The sequence below is a fragment of the Rhinolophus sinicus genome, linkage group LG07 (assembly GCF_036562045.2).
Source record: "Rhinolophus sinicus isolate RSC01 linkage group LG07, ASM3656204v1, whole genome shotgun sequence".
NCBI classification, from domain to species: Eukaryota; Metazoa; Chordata; class Mammalia; order Chiroptera; family Rhinolophidae; genus Rhinolophus; species Rhinolophus sinicus.
This window is the reverse complement of record NC_133757.1, coordinates 51,071,455-51,096,052: the sequence shown is the minus strand read 5'-3', so window position 1 is coordinate 51,096,052 and position 24,598 is coordinate 51,071,455. Positions and strand designations below refer to the sequence as shown.

General features: G+C 34.6%; 1 protein-coding gene and 1 pseudogene across 2 annotated transcripts in view; one reads left to right on the top strand and one right to left on the bottom strand.

Annotated features, from left to right (window-relative positions):
* The window catches only part of ADK (adenosine kinase), a 450,882-nt gene that overhangs the window by 318,893 nt on the left and 107,391 nt on the right, over nt 1–24,598 (bottom strand). The gene's annotated exons all lie outside the window — the stretch shown is intronic.
* On the top strand, nt 5,392–5,639 carry LOC141572776 (small ribosomal subunit protein eS27-like; annotated as a pseudogene).

The following is a 24,598-nucleotide window of genomic DNA, read 5'->3' as shown; positions in this document are numbered from 1 at the left end:
GTAATTCTTTGGGGCGGGGTAATAACATTTCATTTAATTATTGTTCAAAGTTACTGTTTCCTAGCATCAAAAATGATTGCAAGTGTTCATATGTTATCATGGATCTATAATGAGATTTTATATATTTCAACTTTGAAAGTCTTTTCACACGTACTGCCAAATATTGATATCAATCCACAAGCATATGATTTTAAATGAGCTTATGCATCACTTAGAAAGCATTTACAGAATTCTATTGCAGTGGTCTCTTGATATTTGCCTTTTAGTATGTCACTACATTATATATAGACTAATCACTTCCAACTCAAGGTTAGGTGGAGGCTTCTCAAATACATTGTTAGAGGATTTTTAAAGTTTCCTTTGCACTTTCATCAAGGTCTGAAGAATACTGCTGGAACTGTAGTTTCAGCCTGGAAAATATATCTGCTACAAATGTATGTGGGAATGGAAATAACATCTCTTGTTTTAACTTCTGATAGAATGAAACGTACACGAAGTAGTTTGATATTACTTGTGATTTAAACTACATTTAGTCTCTGTCACATAACTACCATAGTATAAGTTTCACATATAAGTGCTGTTTTTCCTTGGAATTAAGATACTATCAATTATATCATTAAGAAACAATATAAAGACTGAAACAAAAGGTAACTTTTAAAGCCATTCAATGTTCCATAAAATTACTTAAAAGAGCTTCTTCTTGTCTAGAAAAATTTGAATCTGGCCAAAAAATTTCAATCATCAAACCAACCAATGGGTGCTAGGGCAAGCCAAATAGCTCAAATTTCTGACAAAAACTTACAGAACTATCTCTTCACGAAATCAAATGAAGTTCACTGTTTATATTACCAGTTCAATGATAAAGTAAACGACAGATTCAAATATTTTCTACAATTTTTAATTGTAATAATATAATGAATAACCATAGGTTTAAAAAAAACTTACATTTTCACAAACTTTGTATCTGTATCCAATTAACTCTTTTTCTGTTCCACATATATTTTTTCCACCATCAGTTCTAACACATCTTAACAGATTCCACTTCAGACTACATATATTGAAATAGTGTTGCCTTAACTTCTTTGAAAATAATCTTGCCTGCAGTTGTTCTACACAGACTTTTCATGGAGACTAATTCTTTAGTCATTTGAAACTTGGCACTACCTCTTTGAATAAATAAACACTCAGCAATGTCGGTAAACATCTGTTGACGCATCAAGAGCCAAGGAAAATCACTCAAAATCATTATCTTCTTCTTTAATTGACTACTGATGTTGCTACCAATATCCTCAATTTTTAAAGGCTAATAGTCTTAAATTTATTTTCTCTGAACACATTTCTTCGGCTACTACAATAAAACACAGTTCAATTAACTCACCATGGGTAAATGGCTCTCTTTGCTTGACTAACAAATGAGTCACTCCAAACCTTACTGTGGGTGCAGCCTCATTTTCTGCTGGGACAAGATATTATACTTTAAATTTTCTAATTTTTATAAGAGTTGCTCTCCTGTGAGTTTGAATACTGTAAGTGCTTAGCCTGGTAATGGCAATGAATATTATATTCTTTAAATAGAGCATAATAAACCCAATGTTTTAAAATCTAACTTAATAAAATAACCCACGGTCCACTCTCCCTTAAAACTGTGAGAGTCAAAGTCCCCTTTTCTCTCCTTTTTTTTGTTTGTTTTGGCATGATGAGTATGCACTAGTAATAAAATATGAAGTGTTATAGCACAGCAGTACATATGACACTTGAAACACTACTGAATTACAACTTCATCACTGAGCTGTATAGCATGCCAAGCAACAATGTGAATGAGCAATGAGCATGCCCCATCAAATCTCTGTTGCAACTACTCAACTCTGCCACAGTGGTGGGAAACCAGCCATAGACAATATATAGATAAATAGACAATAGTGTCTTCTAATAACTTTAATTATGAACACTAAAATTTGAATTTAGTATCATTTTCATGTCATAGAATAATATTCCTTCCTCCCATCATTAAAAAATATAAAAACCATTCTTAGCTCATGTACTATACAAAAACAGGTGGTGGGACAGATGTGGGCCACAGGCTATGGTCTGCCAAACCCTGCTTTAAAGGAGATACTTATTCACTTGGGCTCAGTTCAGTCTTCTGTACATGTAAATAAAATTATGATTGTTGTACCTATCTACCACAGAGGGCTATGAAAACGATCATCAAAGATGATATGTGAACAGGTTCTGAAACTGTAAAATAAATGAGTGTCAACTAATTCTATTTTGCATTTATAAAATTTGACTGCACAACATTCAATGTACTATGCCAGGCAGTGTAGAGCATATAATAAGTATATAACATGGTCTATACCGTCTATTTTCTATCAGTTTACAATATAAGTAAGAAAATACAATATAACCAAAAGAAATACTGAATAGCCTCTGTTAAACACTAGTAGTCAATTCAATTCCATAAACATAATGAAACAAACACTAAGCATTTACCTGTGGCAAGATACATAGTAAGGGACTTCAGGAATCCACTATGTGCATGCAAAACACAAATACTTCAACCACAAACTCCTTTAATAAAATACACATTTTAGCAACCAATCTTTCCTAAAGCTTATTCTGTAACAATTAACACCTTTTTAGTGGCTTCTTAGTTTTCCATTGTATAACTACAACCTAATCTCTAGAATATTTAGGTTTTGTTTAACTTTTTTGCTTTTATAGGTAATATGGGAACAAATATTCTTACCCATACATACAGTTCATAGATCAAAGGGCATTTAAATTTTGATAAATGATTCAAATTGTTCATTGAAAGAGGTTGTGGCAATTTATATCCCACCATGTTATGAATGTGCCTATTCTCTATATCCTTGTCAATATAATAATATAATATAATATATAATATAGGAATTATCATAACATGTTTATTTTTAATTCCTCTTATGAGGGAGGATGAACATCCTTTCATATGTTTAAGTGCCATTAATATTAACTCTTCTATCCATCATCTTACGCCTTATTAATATGTAATCATTGCTCTTTTCTTACTGATTTCTAGAAGGTCTTTACATATAAGAAAGGAGGAGTTGGACTGGGATGTAATTGGCAATTATTTTTATCAATTTGTAAATTGCCTCTGACTTGATGCAAACCTTTTTGCGATGTATAAAAAACATATTTTATATGGTAAAGCATCCATTACAAGTGAAAAAAAAGCTGTAAATTAAACTCAAAGAAAGAAGAAAATAACAAAGAGAAGAGCTGAATATATAGAAATAGAAAATAAGCATGTTCTACAGGGAAACAAGAAAGCCAAACTTGGTGCTTTGAAAAGGCTAATAAAATTGATGAATCTTTACAAAGAAGGAATAAATAACCATTAGCAGAAATGTAAAAGGGAATATCTCCATAGATCATATACATATTAAAAGATCACAGAAAAATATTATAAACAAGTGTATGCCAAAACATTTTAACATTTAGACAGAATGTTCACATACTTATAAATACAAATCTTACCAAAGATGACGTAAGTAGACAAAAATCTTTAAAATCCTTTAATTATTTTTTAATGACATATTCACACAAAGTAACCTCCAGGTCTAGATAGCATTATCAGTGAATTTTATCAAACATTTAAGAAAAAAATAACCTCAATCATAGGCAAAATCATCCAAAGAGTTAAAAAAGGCACAAACAAACACTAAAAAGAGTATCCACGTTAAAATGAAGAACATCTACTCATGAAGAGATATCATTAAGAGAGTGAAAAAGCAAGTCTTGGGGTCAGAGAAGGCACTTGCCAATCAAAATGAGTTATATAACCTGAATACATACAGAATTCCTATGAATTGATCAAAAATTGTTAAACATCCAATAGAAACCTGGGGAAAAGAACTTAAACATGCAATTCAAAAAGAAGTATGTCCAAATGTTCAATAAACACATAAGAAAATGCTTACCTTCATTAGCAGTCATAGTCAAGAAAATACATTTAAAACTATAAAAGTATAATGACATACCGTTATCCACCCACCCGTATGGCTAAACAAAAATTTAGAAGACTGAAAATATCAGTGGAATAACTGGCACTCTCAATCCTGCTGCTAATGGGAATACAAAACTTTGGGAATCTTTTTGGCAATATCTAGTAAAATTTAAGACAAGCATACACAGTGACCCAGCATTAACATCCTACAGAAAATTCCAACAGAACTGTGTGCACGTGAATACCAAAAGACACAAACAAGAATATTCATTACTAGCATTATTTGTAATAGAGCCAAATTAGAAAGAACCCAAATATCCATCAACAGCAGAATATAAAAATAAATTGAGATAGATTTATACAGTGGAACAGGACACAGGAAAAGAAAATGAACAAAGCACTACTACATGTAATGATGTATAAGTCACACAAACAAGGATGAGCCAGAGAAGCCAGAGACGAAAACTACACACTACGTGATTCCATTTATTTCAAGTTCAAAAACTGCAAAGCAAATCTCTGGTGGTATAAGTAAGATAGTGGATACCTTTCAGGAAGGGGGTGCTGGGGGCAGGTACTTCTGGGCTGCTGGCCAAGTTCTGTTTCTAGAACTGGATGCTGGTTAAACATGTACTGTGTTTACTTTGAGGTAACTCTTTCAGCTGTACAGTTATGATTTGTATACTTTCCTATGTTTGTTATACTTCAATCCGTTAAAAGTTAATCAAAGAATGAATGTTGGATTTTGCAAATGCATTTTTTGCATCTACGAAAATAATCATAAACAGGAGAAGCTTAACATAGAAGAATTACTAACTATGATAAAAGACTATCTATAAGATATATGGTACTCTAGGGCTGACTGAAGAGTACCCCAGGAAAGAAAAATCTGGATCAGACCTCATTTGAGAAGGTGTGGTTCAGCCACTAGACAGCAGAATTCATTTGTTTAGCTGGTCTGGAGTTGCTAAGCAAACAGTAGAAACTCTCTGGGAAGCAGTTGTGGGGAACATGGTAAATCATATTAATAGATTCCCTAATTCTAAACTATACTTCATTTTGAAATAAACCCCACTTGTACTAGTCTCTTGATGTGTGGTTGTACTCTGTTTAGTTTATATTACTGATGATTTATCATCTGTGGCTCTCTACACATACAAAAGTGTAAAACTATATTTGTGCATATTAATTCTATAATCATCCACCAAGTAAATGTTTTTGTTTCTAATTATTTTTCACTTGATACGTTTTGAGTTTCACAAAAATGCAATAATTTCACCCGCAAATATTTCATTTCTTTACCATTTCTATACCTTACTTATTTTTATCAGTGTTGTGATCTGACTTGTTTTTAAAAAGTCAACCTGGCTTTCCAGAGGTGATGACATCCTCATGAGAACATGCCTCTGGCTAAGGATCTCCTTCATCTCTCTCCAGAAGAGAAGAGGAAAGACAAGACGCCCTGGTGCAGAACCCAAACCCTACTTCATGGATGTGGAAGGTTCCGGAGGCTATAAAATCACCACTGTCGTTAGCCATGCACAAATGGTAGTTTTGCATGTTGACTGCTCCACTGGAGGAAAAGCTAAGTTTACAAGGATGCTCCTTCAGAAGGAAGCAGCATGAAAAGTACCCTCAATCAGCATGAGTGAGGAACCATCCCAATAAACACATTTTGGATACAAAAAAAAAACAGTCAACCTGCCTGCTGTGCTAAGACTATAAGCAGCAAAGGTGGAAGGACAGAGACTAGTTAAGAGGCTATTGTACTAATTCAGGCAAAGGATGATGATGGTGCCACAAAGCAGGGGGGGAGGTGACTGTAGGGGTGTCAGTAAGAAGTTACTGGATTCAGGATACATTTCAAGGTGGATCAGTAGTACATGTGAAAGACTGGATATGTGCTATGAGAAGAAGAGAAGAATCAAGAGTAACTCTATGGTTTTTAGCCTGAACAACCAGAAGGATAAAGTTGCCATCAAGTGAAACAGAACAGGCTACAGGTGGAACAAGTTTTTGGGGGAAAGACTAGGAGCTCAGTTTTGGAAATATTGAGTTTAGGATATCAAAAATGCAAGCACATTCATTAAATAAATGCTGAAAGGACAAATAAATTAATCAATCTCTCAAACATGACTGATTCTCCAACATTTCAAAATAGCTACGATTAAGGACACAGAGAGCTAGGCCATACATAGGACACACCACTTCACTGCAAAGAAACGATTCCTCGAGACTTCACAATAGGTGCTTCCTTCCCATGGCAGAAACTGACCTATATCCTGACTATCATGTGCAAGGACAACCAAAAGGCAGACTTTAAAGGCAAAACCAGAAGGCCCAAATTCCACTCCAGTGTATTTCCTATGGCCTTTGTAAATGAAGAAAATGAAGAAAGGACTGGGATTCTTGGTATAGCAGATACCGTGTTTCCCCGAAAATAAGACCTAGCCAAACCATCAGCTCTAATGTATCTTTGGGAGCAAAAATTAATATAAGACCTGGTCTTATTTTACTATAAGACCGAGTCTACAGTACAGTACAGTACAGTACAGTACAATACAATACAATACAATACAATACAGTTTATAATACCAGGTCTTATATTAATGTTTTTTTAATTTATTGGGGTAATTGTTAGTAAAATTACATAGATTTCAGGTGTACAATTCTGTATTACATCATCTATAAATCCCATTGTGTGTTCACCACCCAGAGTCAGTTCTCCTTCCATCACCATATATTTGATCCCCCTTACCCTCATCTCCAACCCCCTTCCCCCCTTACCCTCTGGTAACCATTAAACTATTGTCTGTGTCTATGAGTTTTTGTTTCTTATTTGTTTGTCTTATTCTTTTGTTGTCTTTGGTTTATATACCACATATCAGTGAAATCATATGGTTCTCTGCTTTTTCTGTCTGACTTATTTCGCTTAGCATTATACTCTCAAGATCCATCCATGTTGTCACAGATGTTCCTATATCATCTTTTCTTACCACCAAATAGTATTCCATTGTGTATATATACCACAATTTCTTTATCCATTCATCTATCGAAGGACATTTTGGTTTTTTCCATGTCTTGGCCACCGTAAACAAAGCTGCAATGAACATTGGAGCATACGTGTCTTTATGTATAAATGTTTTCAGATTTTTTGGGTAGATACCCAGGAGAGGGATTGCTGGGTCATATGGTAATTCTATTCACAATTTTTTTGAGGAACCTCTACACCGCCTTCCATAACGGCTGCATTATATTAATTTTTGCTCTAAAAGACGCATTAGAGCTGATGGTCCGGCTAGGTTTTATTTTCGGGCAAACACGGTAAAACTAAACTCACAACAGTTCTAGATTAGATAAGACAGATCCACAGTAAATAAATACATTTGAGAATAAGAAAATAGTTCCACAGTTCTTGGTCTTCTGTGCCCAAGGAAGACCTGGTAAGTTTCCTTCAAAACGGACATCTTGTATCAAAAATTTGAATTCTAAGACCTTAAAATTTCCCATTTTTCAGTATGATATACTTTTCTTCATTCCGTGCTGCCTTTCATTTCTACAAGAAAAGTCAGGAAGAACAAAATGTTGTGTAGATGAGAAAACTGAAGTATGCAATCACTGTGACATATGTAACACAAAGGCAGCCCAAATTAGAACTGGTCTGTCCCACATCCTTTGCCAGCTATCCACTCTCAAAGAATTTCTTCTTTTTTTGAAATAAGGACATGAAGGTAACAACAAAACTGACTGAGAAATACAAGTATGAGGCTCCTGGGAATGTAGCCATCACTCTGAAACTAACCCCAGGCGCCTTCCTCTTCATGCTCATTAGTGCAAGGTCAGGATGCTTCTGAACTCGAATTACAGGTCCTTCACCCCGAATGCAAACCCTGCCTTCTCTAATGGACACTGCAGTCATTCCCTTGGAAATTTCCTACACTGCATGTGAAACAGGGAACATCTCAATACATCCTCCATGCTCTTTCTCCCACCCTACCCACCCTCTCCTCCATCCACACTCCCTGCTACAGTGACCGACTAGTTCCCCACACTCTTCCGCAAGCATTGGCTCCTAGGTTAGCCATCCTGGCCCCAACCACTTACCATCAGTATTACTTGGGGTGATGTTATTTCTTTGTGCTACACTTTCCGAATTATAAAAGGGGGAAATTAATAGTACTTAGACTGTAGAATTCTGAACAGGATTTGACGAGTTAGAATATATAAAGAACTTAAACAGGCATATATAAAGAAGTTCTATATAAAGAACTTAAGCATCTGAAACAAACGTTTAATCTTTCAGGGTATCTTGCTCAATAAATAACCAAACTATTGGCAGACCATTTGGAAGAATAACTCAGGAGTTTCAAAGCACGTAGTGATTAGTTTGAACAAGCTTTTAACAGAAACCATCATGGGAACCTTGTATGGCCATCCACCTCCACTTCCTTACATAGGGTGGTCACGTATTGTTTCATTTTGTAATTTATAGATGTTGGTCCAAGTTAGAAGGGTAAGATTTTCAGATTGATAAAGGGGGATGCTAGAAAAATCAGAATTCCATTTTTCCTAAAAGAATAATTCCCACTGCCATTTTCATACCTTACTGGTTAGGAGTACATGTAGAAATGGAAAACAATAATACATGGGTCTCAATTTCACTGATGAGGATATTACACTGTACAAGTTCTTAGAAGTTAAAGGGAAGAGTTATTGGGCAGCAATTCAGCAAATGTTATTGTTATTATTATTTACAGTAGTGATGACGTGAATAAATGTCCAAGCTCAGTGGAAACTAAACAGTGGGTAAAGATTTTCTCCCCTCAAATCTATACAGGTTGACCCATGAGAGCTTTCAGTAAATCTGAGAGGAATGGAACTGAGTTGTTTCGGTTGTGTGGCTTCTCATAGTCCCCATTTGAAAACTGTTCTTATATGAGGTCTGCAGATCCTTCACTGTGGATCAAAGCATTTCTAATACTGTAAAGCTGTCATACAAAGTAAGTATGAGGTAACAAAGAAAACTATAAAAATTCCGCACATTACCAAAATCCCAATGACTTTTTTTCCAGAAATAGAAAAACACATCCTAAAATTCATATAGAATCTCAAGGGACCCCAAATATAATCTTGAAAACAATCTTGAATAAAAAAAAAGAACAAAGCTGAAGATTCACATTTCCTGATTTCAAATCTTACTACAAAGCTACAGTGGCCAAAACAGTGTATACTGGCATAAAGACAGAGATACAGACCAATGAAATAGTATAGAGAAGCCAGAAATAAACCCTCACATGTATGGTCAAAAGAGTTTTGACAACGGTGCCAAGAACACTCAAAGGGGAAAGGACAGTCTTTCGACATGTGGTGCTGGGAAAACTAGACAGCTACATGCAAAGGAATGAAGTCGGACCCTTATCTAACACCATACACAAAAATTAACTCAAAATGGACAATGACCTAAATTTAAGAGCCAAAACTATGAAACTCTTAGGAGAAACCATAAGGCAACATTGGATTTGGCAACAATTTCTTGAACATGATACCAAAAACACAGGTAACAACAACAAAATAGACAAATTGGACTTCATGAAAATTATAAACCTTTATGCATCAAAAGACAGTATCAACATACTAAATAGGCAAACCACAGAATGGGAGAAAATACATACATAAAAATCATGTATATGATTAGGCATCAATACCCAGGATATATAGAGAACTCCTAAAACTCAACAACAAAAATAAACATCCTGATTCAAAAATGGGCAAAGGATGTGAATAAATAGTTCTCCAAAGAACATACATAAATGGCCCATAAGCATAAGAAAAGATGTTCAACATCAATAATCTTTAGGAAAATGCAAATCAAAATTACGAGATACTATCTCACATCCATATCCATTAGGGATGGCTACCATCAAAAAGCCTGAAAATACTTACATGGCACGGGACATAACACAAGTTACAACAACAACAAAAAAAGTATTGGCAATGATATGGAAAAAATGGAACCCTTGTGCACTGTTGGTAGGAATGTAAAATGGTAAAGCCACTGTGGAAAATAGTACAGTGGTTCCTCCAAAAATTAAAAATAAAATTATCATATGATCTAGCAATTCCACTTCTCGGTATGTACCCTAAAAAACCGAAAGCAGGGTCTCAAAAGAGATATTCATATATCCATGTTCATAGCAGCATTATTGACAATAGCCAAAATGTGGAAACAACTCAAGTATCCATCAACGGATGAACAGATAAGCAAAATGTGTATATTTGTATGTGTATATACATATATACATACACATATACACACACATATATACATACATATACACAATGGAATATTAGTCAGCCTTAAAAAGAAAGGAAATTTTGACATATGCTACAACATGGATGAACCATGAGGATATTATGCTAAGTGAAATAAGCCAGTCAAAAAAACACAACTGTATAATTTCATTTCTATGAGGTACTTAGAGTACTCAAAATCAGAGACAAAAAGTAGAATGGTAATTGCCAGGGGTTGGAGGAAAGGGGGAAAGAGAAGTTATCGTTTAATGGGTATAGAGATTCAGTTTTACAAGATGAAAAGACTTATAAGATGGATGGTGGTAATGGCTGCACAACATTATGGGTGTATTTAATACCACTTGAACTGTGCAGTTAAAAATATTAAGATGGGGGAGCACTCTTCTAGTAGTTACCAGATGGAATGCTATGCAATTCATAAAATAAAGCCAATTAGGTCTTCAATTTTTTTAAATGGTTACAATGGTAAATTTTATATTATATGTATTTTACCACATTAAAAAATATTGGAGAATAAGTTGAGAGATGTAATATAAGAATACTTTAAAATAAAACCCTAGTTCAATAATCACAATACTTTCCTGTTACTGACAATTATCAAGATTTGACCACTGTGGTATATCCCGTATATAAAAGAATTTCATAAAGTTTATGCTGGCTTCCCACTTGTCTGTAACTCAAAATCTACAGAATGCTTTAATAGAAAATGCTTTCTTTTTGCTGTATGTGACAGCGGGATTATTATTTTTTTGGTTTTTATCAGTTGAAGATAATAATGAGCAAAATGCTTCTATATCCTTTAGCATATTTCACGTATGCATAATGAAATGTACTACAAAACATTTTCCATTTTAAGTTTGTTTCTTGGCAGAAAATCTCCCACAGTGTTTAACTTATTATTATTTGCTACAGGCTCTTCCCTAAAAGCAAGAGGCAGCCCATTTTCTCCAGATGACTCATTAACTAAAGACACAGTAGAATGAAGTGTTCCAACTTGAAATACCAACAGCTAAATATAACTTCTACAACATTAGAAAACTCAGTGCCTCTCTTTAGTCTATAAGAGCAATCTTAAAGGGTGACCTTAACAAAACACATTTAGCACATTCACTGATCAGCAAGAAGTAAACCCTGGAAAAATGTAAAGTTTAAAAAGAAAAAAGCATTTATCAAAAATGGAGAAAACTTTCCATTTTTTGTGTAAGTCACAAAAAAAATTAATTTTTTTCTTATTCTTTAGGTAAAACATTTACTGCTTTCATAAAAGCAATTAATACCTTAGAACATGAATATTGGTCACAAATACTAAAATTTATCTCCTGGTCTCTTGTGTAAAATGATAGGGTTTTTTTTTAGCCAGTAAGCAAATGAGAATCCAATCATGGTTATTTCATTTAATATTATTCTTTTGAGGAAGAATAGTGAAATACATAGTAAATCTTATAAAAATATTAAACCAAACTATTTTTTCTGGATATTCATCTTGCATAAAAATAAAAACAACATCTGAAATTACTAGTTAATCAACAGTACTGATAGTTTTTCAAACTAGCGAGAAAAGGCAGCATAAGACGATTACAGGCACAGTCAAAGGAAAGAAAGAGAGGAAGAAGTATCGAGAATCAGTCTGATAAATTGAAGGTAACTCTCAAAGACAGACAAAGGAAAGAACTGAATAAAGAAAAATCTGATAGCTTTTGAGTCTTTAGATTTAATCATCCCTAAGGCCCAACTGTACCCATACTTTTGTGTGAATAAAGTTTAGTGGCTTGAGTTACTAAATTCCTTTTTTAGCCTAAGCTAGTCCTAGTTAGATTTCTTGTCACATATAGCCAAGAATCCTAAGAGTGTAAAAATATTTTAAGAATGAGTATACTACTCATTGTCCATATAACTACAGAAATGAGCCGATTTTCAAGTGTATTATGACATCATATATTCCATCTAGAGTCTCTCCTTTTTCCACAAAGGAGAATTTTCTTTCCTTTATTTTGGGGGGAGTGGTGGCCTTTTAAAATCATCAAAATAAGATTCACTATAGGAGATCACTTCAGAGCCAACTTTTTTTAAAGGCACCTATTTAAGAAACTGATAGCAACTTTCCTGAAGTACTCATCTCTTTTTAAAAAATGTAGTACCATTTTTAACAGAAATATCTGCTAGAAGGGAATACAAAATGGTAACAGGAATATTCCACCTGTGGTGGAATTACTGGTGATCTTTTTTTTTTTTTTCATTTTAATGTATTTTCAAAATTGTCAACAATTGGTAAGAAACATAATACTTTTTAAATAAGGGTACATTTTAAGTACCTTTAACCTTCATCACGGTTCAAAGGACATGTTTGCTTAGTCTTAATCTTCATATAGTTTTGAGAGGTGAAATGTTTATTTAGTTCAATTCAACAAATGTTTATTAAACACCTGCAACGTGTAAAGCACAATGTCATAACAAAAATGATATGTAGTTCATGGAAGTAGTCATGAGATTTCAGTGCATGTATGTTAGTTTGTACAGTTTGTGTGTGTGTGCAATGTTTGAGTTGCAATAACTTTACTGGCTTAATCCAGGCTTTATACTACAACATCATGGTTTAATTCAACAATCAAGCGTGAGCTGCTTCACTCTGGTATTTTCCTTTCTTACCTACCGGAATATTTCAAAGTACCCTCCCTCCTCCAATCAGCTGCAATACAGGCCTATAAAACATTACTTACTTTTCACATAAATAATCTCTTAAATAACTTAAGGCAAAATGACTTCCAGGGATATAAAGAATGAAAAGTAACAATGTGACCCATTTTAGATCCTATTTTCCACTATATTAAATAGTTACCAAAGGTTTCACGCCAAACGTATGCAAAGAGATCCCTCTAATACACTCAACTTCACTGCAATATTTTAATAATTTATCAATTTGGTCAAAAACAATGAGACTTTCAGGCAAATGAGTCTACAGTGAGGTTTTAAAAGTTCACTTCTATATATTATGGTCACTTTTTTTTTAGCCACAATACTGACTTATGTGATCTCTAATAAAAGTTAGTTTTCAGTGCTGACGAATGTGAAAACTGGAAGTTCAGTAGCTGTTTAAACCAAAAGGTTCAACTAAATGGGTAAGTCCTAGAACTCCCACTGTACCCCTTCCCAGGACCTAGATGTTCACGGGCCCTTGGGCATTCAGTTAAGGCTTGATAAGTAAAAAGGTCTCAATGCCCATATGTGGCCAAGGTGTTTAAAGAACACACTTCAATAAAAACCTGGGAGACAATTTAGGAAGCAGCTTGCACAAATATTTATTCAGAGCCTATTAAGGCCTTAAGAATGTCCTGTAATAAGAACATGTATTATTATTCATATGCTTTATCTCAGATTGACACAACACTCTCCCAAGCTGAGTATAACCTGAGAAACTCACTTTTCACACCACTAAGTCTGTTGATTCTACCTCCCAACAGCCTTCAGTTCCACCTCTTCCCCCTTCAATGTCATTGCCACATTTCAAGGGCCTCATTTCTTACCTGGGCTGTTCCAACAGTCTAACAGGTGTTTTGCAGAAAGGCCTCCCTCTAATCCATTCTCCATACCATCTAATCAATTAACTCTCCTCTTTAAAATCATTCCCATCACCTACTAAAATAAATCGAAACTCCTTGGGTGGGTGGGTGTGTGTGTGTGTGTGTGTGTGTGTGGTGTGTTGTACACTACAACCTGGTTTAATGCCTTTATATGTACTAAAATCCCTCTCAATGCCCCAACTCAAGCACTGTCCTTCAGTCATTTTGAGGTGTCCCCATAGAAAAGGTTTTTCACGTCTCTGCATGTCTGTTGCACAGACTGTTACAAGCATAACCAGGTCACACACATAGCTCCCTGTCTATCACTTTCTTTGTCTAACTTCACAGTCGCCTTGAAAGACTCAGTTTAAGGCATCATCTTCTCTGTGAAGCTCTGCTTAACTGTTAATCTTCCAATCCTAAACTAGGTTTCTTTCCTCTGTGCTCTCAGAGGTGACTTTTCAAGTATTTTTCATAACGCTTATCACATTAAATTACTACCCATGTGACTACTCAGAATTCTCTGAGACTCGGTTTGCTCATCTGTACAGTGACTAAGAGTCCCTACCCTGAGGACTCCTATAAGGCTAAGTACAGGAAGTGTGTAGCACTTCATACGAGTTCCAGTAAATGACAGATGTACCTTGTCATTAATATTTTTCTCAAAGGCTAACACCTTAGAATTCATCTTCCTTACTCCAGCAGTTAATCCAGTATTCAGCAAAAAAAATAAGTTACTATACATTTGTAAAGTGAGTAAATCCACTTTTCAGAAAGATGATTCGTAGAGCACTACAGAAGATAGAATTGAGGAAGTCCTGCAAAAGACCGTTTAGGACCTCAGAAAGAAGGAAGCGAACCACTTCTAGGGTGTCTTCAAAACCAAATACACGGTACACAGAGACCCAGAAGATTTGGCGCTTCAGTCAACGATTACTACTGAAGTGAGCTTCTCTTAAGAGGGAGAGGGTGGTTGGATGGGGATCCAACCCCTCACATGTTGTTGGCATAGAAAAAGGTGGAAAGAAAGAACCACTGGAGAAATGGAGCCAGGGAGGAGAGGAATCCAGTACTTAGTGCAAGAGGTGATGATTCAGGTAAGAAACATGAAAATAGCAAAGAGGGGTGAGATTTGAGAGCCATTTCAAATGGTAATAAGAGCTGGAGAATAATATGCTTGTGGAGGTTTAAGGAGTAGGAACAAAGATGGCTGAAAACATCTAGTATAACAAAATAAGTTAATTGTGATAAAAAGTCAAGAAGCAAGGTGCACAATTAAACTGACCCAGGTTTAGAAACTGGCAGGGTCAAAAGGGAGAGAGAATTGAAGGTAATGATAAAACGTAGTTGAAATAACTGACCGTGTCACTCAGGCTAGATTAAGAGAGTAATATGAAAATGGGAAGGAGCTAAATAGGAAAGTGATACAGATTTTTTTAAAGCAGTTACGGGCTGGAACTAGGTTCAAAACATGAAAAGAGGGTTGCTCAAGTGGAATAGAAATAAAGGTAGTTCTAACAGAGGAGTTTAAGGAAGTGTGATAACTAGTGCTGGAAATGCCATCCCCATGAGAACTAAGAAAATAGTTGAAAATAGAATATTTGTAAAACACGTACCAAAGTTTTCAAAGAATCTGAAGGAGTTTAAAAGGGTGACACTCCAAACACTTCTCGACAACCTTTCCTTAGCACGATTTAGTGTTTGCCTTATTGACTAAAGAAGTGAATTAAAGCTTGCTTCTGCTTCCTCTTACTGCTGCCTTCCAGAGCAAGACTTCCTTGACTATTTTCTGGTCTTTTGTTTCAATAGATACAGCTTATCACGGCCAGAAGAGTGCATTCTACGTCAAGTGACTTTCATATATTGTAAAACAAAAATAACAGTAAAAAAAAATCTGATTTTACACTAAACAACCTACATTTAACAATCTTATACTAGAAGATACCAATGAACAATTATTCATACTAGGTTCTGGTAAGAGAATGACAAATGAAAACAAGGGAAAAGCTCATGTACATATTTGATACAACTGTGAACACTTCTGCATGTTCTCTGGGAAACTTTAGCTGTTCTCATAACCATACTGTATCCATGGTTATTCTTATTACTATGTACAGCTTTAAAAGCAACAAAACAATTCCTTATTAAGGTGGTTAAATCCAACAAAGGAATAAAACTAAATCTTACAACTCTTAAAAGTTTAAGGGAATTATTACAATTGATGGCTATTCATAATATTTTAGTACATTTTAAATGATCCAACTACAATGTCTTTTCCTAAGTACACTGGTATCACCATGCAATTTTAATCCATATGCTTAAACCTCTTTCACAGTTTACAGGAACAAAGCAGTTTTGATTCACAAACAATGCCCTGCAGTCAAATACGCTCATGAGGTATTAATTTACAACTTCATCTGTGATCAGTTAAACTGCATGTGAAATCTTAAACATCCTTAAAAAGCTCACCACAAATAGTTCAATAAGAGATTTTTTGGTTAACATTACTTTAACAAAAAACATGTAAGATTAAATTCTATTGTAAAATAAAACCAAATGCCACTTGCTTTTAAGGATAAGCCACTAACAAAACAATCTTTTAAACTGTCACCTTTTGCATCTAAAATATTAATTAAAACTGTAATGGCATATCAAAAACATATGTTTCAAAAGCTTTGGCAAGACAAATGACAGATAAAAAAGAAAACCAATCTCATGAAGAAAATGTATGTATTTCAACAAATAAGATGTATCTTTAATCAGTCCTAGGAGCCAGATTTATTAAAATGTCAGGTCAACCTGTATCATATTAAAACAAAAGATTAAAATTACCAGTTTTACTAAACAACTAAAATGTCAGATCCACACAAGTTATTAGCCAAGACAACATTAATGAAAAAACATGATATAAATGTCCAATTCAGCTGATTTTAGTGAAAAACAATAATCACTAACCTCTCAGAAACCTGTAGTTTTGAGCTTTAATATTTATGTCATTTGAGCCTTAGAATGTTTACTTACTTAGGATTTTTTTTAGCCAGCTACAAGTAATGGTTATGGTGACTGATTTTTTTTTATGACAATCATAGGAATTGTGATATCATATAGCAAAACCTCCAGAGTTAGAACAGAGCCAGGATGAGTTCGTTAATCCATGATTCAACCACATCATCAAAGGCCTCGGTTCTTTCCAGGTTTTCCCTGTGCCATCCTTAGTGTGGTGGCTTTTGTCCCTTAACAGTTCAAAATAACTGCAATAGTTGCAAGTCTCACTTTATCTACGTACAAAAATTAGAAGAGAGACTGCCCAAACTTCTCAGTGTTATTGGTCACTCATTACTAAATCAATCATTGGCAAAGGGAATGAACAACCCTGATTGGCTTAGATTAATTCAGAGTCAGTCCCTGAAAGTAAAGAAGAACTCCCCATAAAGAAGAACTTCCCATAAAGCACATGGGCATCTGCTGAGTGATAAAAGCTGAAGTATCATTCCTTTGCATGTGGCTTTCCAATTCTCCCCGTACCATTTATTGAAGAGGCTGTCTTTTCTCCATTGTGTTTTTGGCTTCTTGGTCGAAAATTATCTGTCCATATCTATGTAACTTTGCTAACAATTGTCACCCCAATAAACTTTAATTAAAAAAAACACAAAAGTATCAAATCAAGTGGAGCATCAGATCACTATTTTCATACATCGCATATAATAATATAAAATAGTCATTAATATCTTTATATGCTTCAAATGAATATTATATATATACATATATCAATGTGGCAAATATCTTAATTCTGATAAATTGAATATCTCACTAGAAAAGTTAATTATATAATGTAATAATTTTCCATCTAAATTAAGAAAGATAAAAACAATTAATTCAAAATATGTGTCAGATTTTTAGTCAAAGGGAACTGCATACATGCATGAACTTCTGATTCCTCCTGAATCCCCACTAAAAGTACTATCAAAGACAAAAATATCAGAAAAGGAAATAATGGTGACAAAAATTTGGATACTGGAAAGCAGAGTGAAGAGTAATGATTAACTCAACAGACCCAAGAAAGTTGAATCCTAAACAGCAGTGGAGAAAGACAGAAGAAAGTTGGGAAGCAATTAAATTTACACTTCCTTGCCCTCCTAGGGCACCACACTGGCTGGCATTAGGAATCTCTAGGAATGGGAGGAAAGGTAGGGCATAAAAGTTTGTTGAAGAAGCAGATGGACTTACAGAACCCATCCTATACCCTGCACATCAAGGCAAATATCCCTCTTTCTCATCCATGCAGAAGACTGAGGTCTATTTTCTAGAGAGGATAAAAAGAGAGCTGGAAAAATGTATTGAAAACATAAAGATTAACTGAAAGTTGACGCACTGAACTTTGAGACCTCTAAGTTTCTTCTCCTTCTTGGAGCCAGAAGCCATGAAGTTGCAAAAGGAACCTTACGATGATCAATCTAGTCTAAGAACAATCTAATGATATCAACTTGGAATTCTGCTACAAAACAGTCCAGCCAGATCATTTAACAGTGACACAAATACCTGACAACTCCTACCCATGCACAGTTTTTGTCTTTCAATTTCCCACTTTTAAAAATAAGCAGGGGTTATCACTTTGTGATGGGTATAAATGTCTAACTGTTACATTGTTTTGCACACCTGAAACTAATAAAAAATAAAATAAAATAAGCAGAGGCAAATATCGCCAGACATTTTAAAGAAAATCTCTACTGTGAAAAAGAGAGGCCAAAATAAACAAAAATTTTAAATGACAATTTGGAGGAAAGGACGACATGCATTAAGAAATAGCTTGGGGGGGGGAACCTATCTTATTTTTATCCTCAGAGAGATGACAGTAGACACTGCATCCATGAGATAAGAATGGATGCTACTAAAACGAGTATCAGAATAAATTTAAAAACCTTTAAAATTCAAAATATGGCAGCAAAAATCAAAATTTTTCAAAAAGTAGAATAAAATTAGAAAAGACAATTTAGAGGACCAATCCAAGATGCCCAATATCCAAATAATTGGAGTTCCAAAAAGAGAGAGAGAGAGAGAGAGAGAGAGAGAACAAAAAAAATAAGAAACAAATACATGATTCAAGAAAAGTTCTCAGAACCGAAGGGGATGATCCTTATCAAAAGAATCCCCCACCAATGTGCCCAGCACAACGGGTGAAAGAGACCCAGACAAAGACATTATTAAGACAAAAAGCTTAAAGGTTTTTGTAGGAAAAAACAAATGTGTCAAACAAAAGATCAAGAATCAGAATGGCACCAGATTTCACCACAGCAACACAGAAAGCTAAAAGATAATGGAGCATTGCCTTGAAAATACAAGGGCAATTTTGACAAAAACCAAAAACTAAGTCTCGGGGTTACCTGAGACTTAGCATAGCTGTGTGCCAAAACTGTCTGCTTTAAGTAAGCTGGTTTTATGATAGCCAGTACCCCAAGAGAGGAGTAAGATCACTCAAATCTAAGCAACTCTAAATATTTCAGTTCTATACAGAGAACAAGAAAAATGAAGGCGTGGTTTAATTCAGAATGCTCCCAACTCTCAGTATGAAACTTCATACTAGAACTTTTAATGTTCATGGAACACTTTCTTCCTCCTATTGGAAATCATGCAAAAATTAAGGATAATTAATAGAGCACTTTATTTTCAGTAAAATTAGGAGACAAACATAATCAGTAAGTATTGCGAATAAATAAGGAAAAGATGGAGTAATCAATGATGTTATGGAACTATAAATGGAGACTGTTTAAGCTCTATAAAAAACAGCAGCTGCCATGCAATAGAAAGAAAAGTACAAAGTGTGCAAGAGGATTCAGTGGAGGAAATTCACTAACAAGAGCCTGTAAAAATATACTTTTTGAACCTGAGAGAAATACCATGAAATGCATAACTATACCACTAATTTGCCAAGTTAGAAATAAGACAAGAAAGTCCACTATAACCACTACTAGTTAACATCATATTAGCATATGAGTACTAGCCAACATTATTAAACAAAATGAAGGAAATTACAGGTGTAAATATTCTGAATCAAGAAGTAAATTATTACTACTTGAAGTTGTTATTATTGCATAGCTAAAATTTTTTCTAAAAGATATATAACAGAAAACTTACAAAAAAATAAGAGAAAGTGGTTAGGTAAATAGGTAAAAAAAATAACATATAAAGTCAATAATTGTCATTTATATAAACCAAAACTCATTTAAAAAGCTCTTGACTCACAAAACCAATAAAAAAGATAAACTTCAAAAACATAATAAATATAAGAAAATAAATGTAAAATACTTCTAAAGGCATTAACAGAAGACTTGAAGCAATGAAAGGACAAACCATGCTCTTGCTTAGGAGACTCAGTATTAAGATGTCAATTTACCTTCAGTTAATTTCTACTTCAATATAATAGCTATATCAAGAACAACAGGTTTCAGGTTTTTCTGTGGGATTAGTGGTGCAGACGAGATAACATGATAAAATGTTGAAAAATAAACAAAGATAAACTGGGACGCCTTTAGAAACTAAAGATCTGAGGAAGAATAGCCCAATTAAGAATAAAACTATTATAATGCTTCGATAATTAAATTGGCATGTGAATAAAAAGCCATACCAATGCAACATGAAAGTCCAAAAGCAATTCAGAATGAACGGAAATTTAGATACAACAGTAACCTGTGGTTAAAGTGGTATCTCTCAATAATAAGGAAGAGATGGGATAGTCAATAACCAGTACGGAACAAGTGAATAACCAGCTATAAAAAATAAAGTAGGATCTACATTCTATACTGTGTATGAGGATAAATTATAAATGGATAGAATATTTAAGAGTAAAAAACTGAATTTTGAAGTCTTAAAAGAAATAACTTCCATTATATAACAATAAAAATGAAATTAGCAAAAACAATCCAAGTTATAATCTTGTACAAATGTTTGCAACTCATATCACAAAGAGCATATGTTCCTAACGTATGTAAAGCTCCCAGAAATCACTAAAAATACCATCTATTCCTCCAAAAGGGATGTATGGTGCAGAAGATTAAGATGGGAACAGACAATTCACAGAAAGAGAAAAGGAAATGTTTTTTGAAAGACATCCTTAACTTCACTCATTAAAAAAAAAAAAAAATTAGAGGTAGGCTGAAACACCATTATTTAGTGATCAAGCTGTCAAAAAAAAATTACAAGTTTAACAACTGTTGGTGAGGCTATGGGTAAAAGGCACTCAATTTTTTTTAAAAGTTAAGAAAGGAGAACAAAAGAGAAAAATGGGACAAACAAAATTTTTATATCATAATTATGCTAAAAGAGATTTTAAGATTAGACAAAGGGAAAAAATCCAACTAATGGATGTTACAAAAAAAAAATCAAAAGTATAAAGACACCTATGTGAAAGTGGTCACATCCATCTTTTTTAAATAAATGGTTAAGTTTATTATTATAGTGAAGTGCTGACAAACACGGCAGAGATTAAAAATATAGTTCCTTTTTGAAATAAACTATTCAGCATTTAAAAAAAAAAGTATAAAGACACCTAATATTCTAAAGTAAAAGGAGAAAAAGGATACAGGTAACCCCTGTATAACACGGTTGTTAGGTTCCTAAAAAATGCCGTGTTATGCGAATCCGTGTTATACAAAACAAAGAACTAGTACAAAAAAGGGGGTTAGTTCCAAAAATTAAAAACACATACTATTATATTTTTATAATTAAGAGAAATATCTTTATTGAAGCAATTTTCACCAAAAGTTAACATATTAATATGTATTAAATAAGGCTTTCTTCATCATCACTACTAAGCACCATTAACCGAGAGCGTTTTCTTTTTGACAAGGTATCTTCATCCTCTGAACTTAATATTCCACAAACAAAAGGGATGTAAAATTCTAATAAATTTTAAAATTCTGCAGTCAAATCTGATACGACATCCACGCTCGAATGAAAAATTTCAAATGAGATATCTTTTGCTCTTAAAAGTTCTTATTACACTCCATGTTGTTCAGGGATTTCTCTAATTCTCGAACCGTGTTAGAGTGAAACTGTGTTACAGAAGTGCCGTGTTATACGGGGGTTACCTATACGCTGTCAAACAACGAAAAGAAAGAAGTTTAATGGCAATTATTGTCAGATAAATGTTAAAATATCAATTAGGACAGAAAAAGTCACTACATAATTATTTTTTTAAGTTCAGTATACCAGGAAGGCATAGTAATTCTAAAAGTTTGTGTACTTAATAAAATAGTCTCAAAATATATTAAGCAAAAATAAATAAATATGAAAAAAATTGACAAATCTAGCATCACAATAGATTTCTACACACCTCTTTTCATTATTGGCCAGTCAAGCATATAAGTACACAAAAAATTACATGCAAGAAATAATTAATAAGCCAGATCATAAGTGGATCATATAACACATAGAATATATGGAATTTTTCACCCAACAATTAGAGAATGTATATTCTTATCAAGTACACATAAAACATTACAAAAATAGTTATGTACCAGTATGTAAGACAAATTTCAAAAATTTCTAAGAGCAGATATCTCATGGACCTTTTCCTCTAATCACAATGTACAATTAAATCAAAAAAATAAACAGATAACTCTTTTAAATCCCATATTTCAAATTTTAAAACAATTCTCAAACAATGGGTAAAAAAGGAAAATCTAAAGGGAAATTTAAAATACTAAGAAATGAATGGCAATTAAAACACTGTCTCGAAAGCCAGATTATAGAACACAAAAGGTGTTTTAAGAAAAATGCAACATTAATTACAAATATTATAGAAGAAAAATAAGCTGTAAATGAATGAGCCAAGTGTTCCTATTAAGATACTTAAAACAAAAGAAAACAAACACAAAGAAAGTAAAAGGAAGGAAATAAGAGCAAAAAAATCAATGAAATAGAAAGCAAAGGTAAACAGAGATCTATTTAAAAACACACACATATATAACTACAACAGCTATAGCAGAGAGGAAACAGATAAAAGACCCATGACCAACAAAACAGCAAGCAAGCAAACAGGGACCTCAATCCCACAACTCCAACCAGCTGAATTCAGCCAACAACTTGAACGAGCATGGAAGCACTCATCCTTAGAACCCCCAGAGAGGAATGCAGTCCTGCCAACGTTTTGATTTCAGTTTTCTGAAACCTAAAGCAGGGAACCAGCTGAGTGAGACACACAGTACCAACTTCTGATCTTTAGAACAATATGAGATAATAAATGGGTGTTGTTTAAGCTGCCCAATTTGTGGCAACTTGTACAGCAGCAACAGAAAACTAATATACCCCCCTTGCTTGACAGTTAGTGCTGTTCCCTAGCCTTTACTATTCCCGTTTCCTCTCATCCCCCTGCTACCAGAGTCCAGTTTTATAAATGCATCTTCCACCATCAGCCCCCATCTACTGTAAGCAGCTCCTCCTGAGGCTTCTCCGTGATGCTGGCGCTCCCCTGACTATCTCATTTCCTTACTGCACTATTGATACACAGTGTCTTATACAATAGATCCATTCCAGCATGCTTGCTTCTCTGAGCCCTTCTGATCCCTTGCTCCACTGTCTGCTGGGCAGCTCTGACATCTCTACTTCAATTAATATGGGCCATCTCTTGTTCCAAGCTTCCAAGAGCCATCAAAGCGGCATGTGAGTACCAGCTCCAGTGGCCTTTGCCAAGGTATTTAATCGCTCTGTCGTTGGAGAGAGAATGCTTCCCTATCAATAGAGCTTTGACTTGAATACGGACCGACATCACTATCACCGCGACATTGTGGGGTACAAGATGTTTAGTCGGGATCAACCCCTGTGACAGGAAGGGGGGAAAAGCAGGACTGCAAAGTCGGAAGTCAAATTCTGATACTGGCCTCACAAAGCCTCAGGCAATCTGGAAGGGAACTCAGACTTTGTCTCAGGTATGAACAAAATGGCTGGGCCTTTATACGTCCATCTTGGTCCGCTGCAGGATAAGATCTGCCCTGGGATGTGAGGCAAGAAGACTCTGTGTAGCAGAGGCCAACCTTGAAGAAGCTGACGGACAACCGAAAGCTTTCTGATCACCTCCCTCCCCAGAGCAGGGCTGCAATTCTCCCTAGAAGGGGGAGGAGCTGCCTAACTCTAGGACCACCATACTTTCACTGAGAGGCCTGTTTTATCCATTCTAAAAATTCTCTTCTCTCTTGTACTTCCTACTTCTCCTCTTTTCTGCTTCTAGTGTGCTTGCTGAAGGTAAGAGCCCAAGCATTTGTACAGAGAGGATCTGCACTGTGCAGACCCCACAAGAAGTACAGTATAGCCCGTGGGCAGACTGAAGTTAGACACGGGCAGAAAGAGTCCCACTCAGAGCAACAGGAAGCACTACTGACCTGTTTATTTGTAAATCGCTGGCAAAGGCTGTGTGAAATAAGCACTTACATAGGAATAACTGGCAAAATGACGTAAGAGCAAACCTCTGTGAGTAGCAGACTTTTCCATGAAACCCTACTGGAATGAGACACAGAATAGCTTATAATTTATCCACCACCACAAGGAGCGATAAAATATCACTACTTGAGGGCTATAAAATGAAGCATTTTTAATACTATCTTTTTAATTATAATCAGAATTAGAAAATAAGCATATTTTTAATGTTTCCAATCATACACCACTTAAATATAACCTTTCATAAAATATTTAAAGTCCTACTGTGTGCCAGTCACTTCCTAGGAGCTGGATATAGAAGTCAACAGGG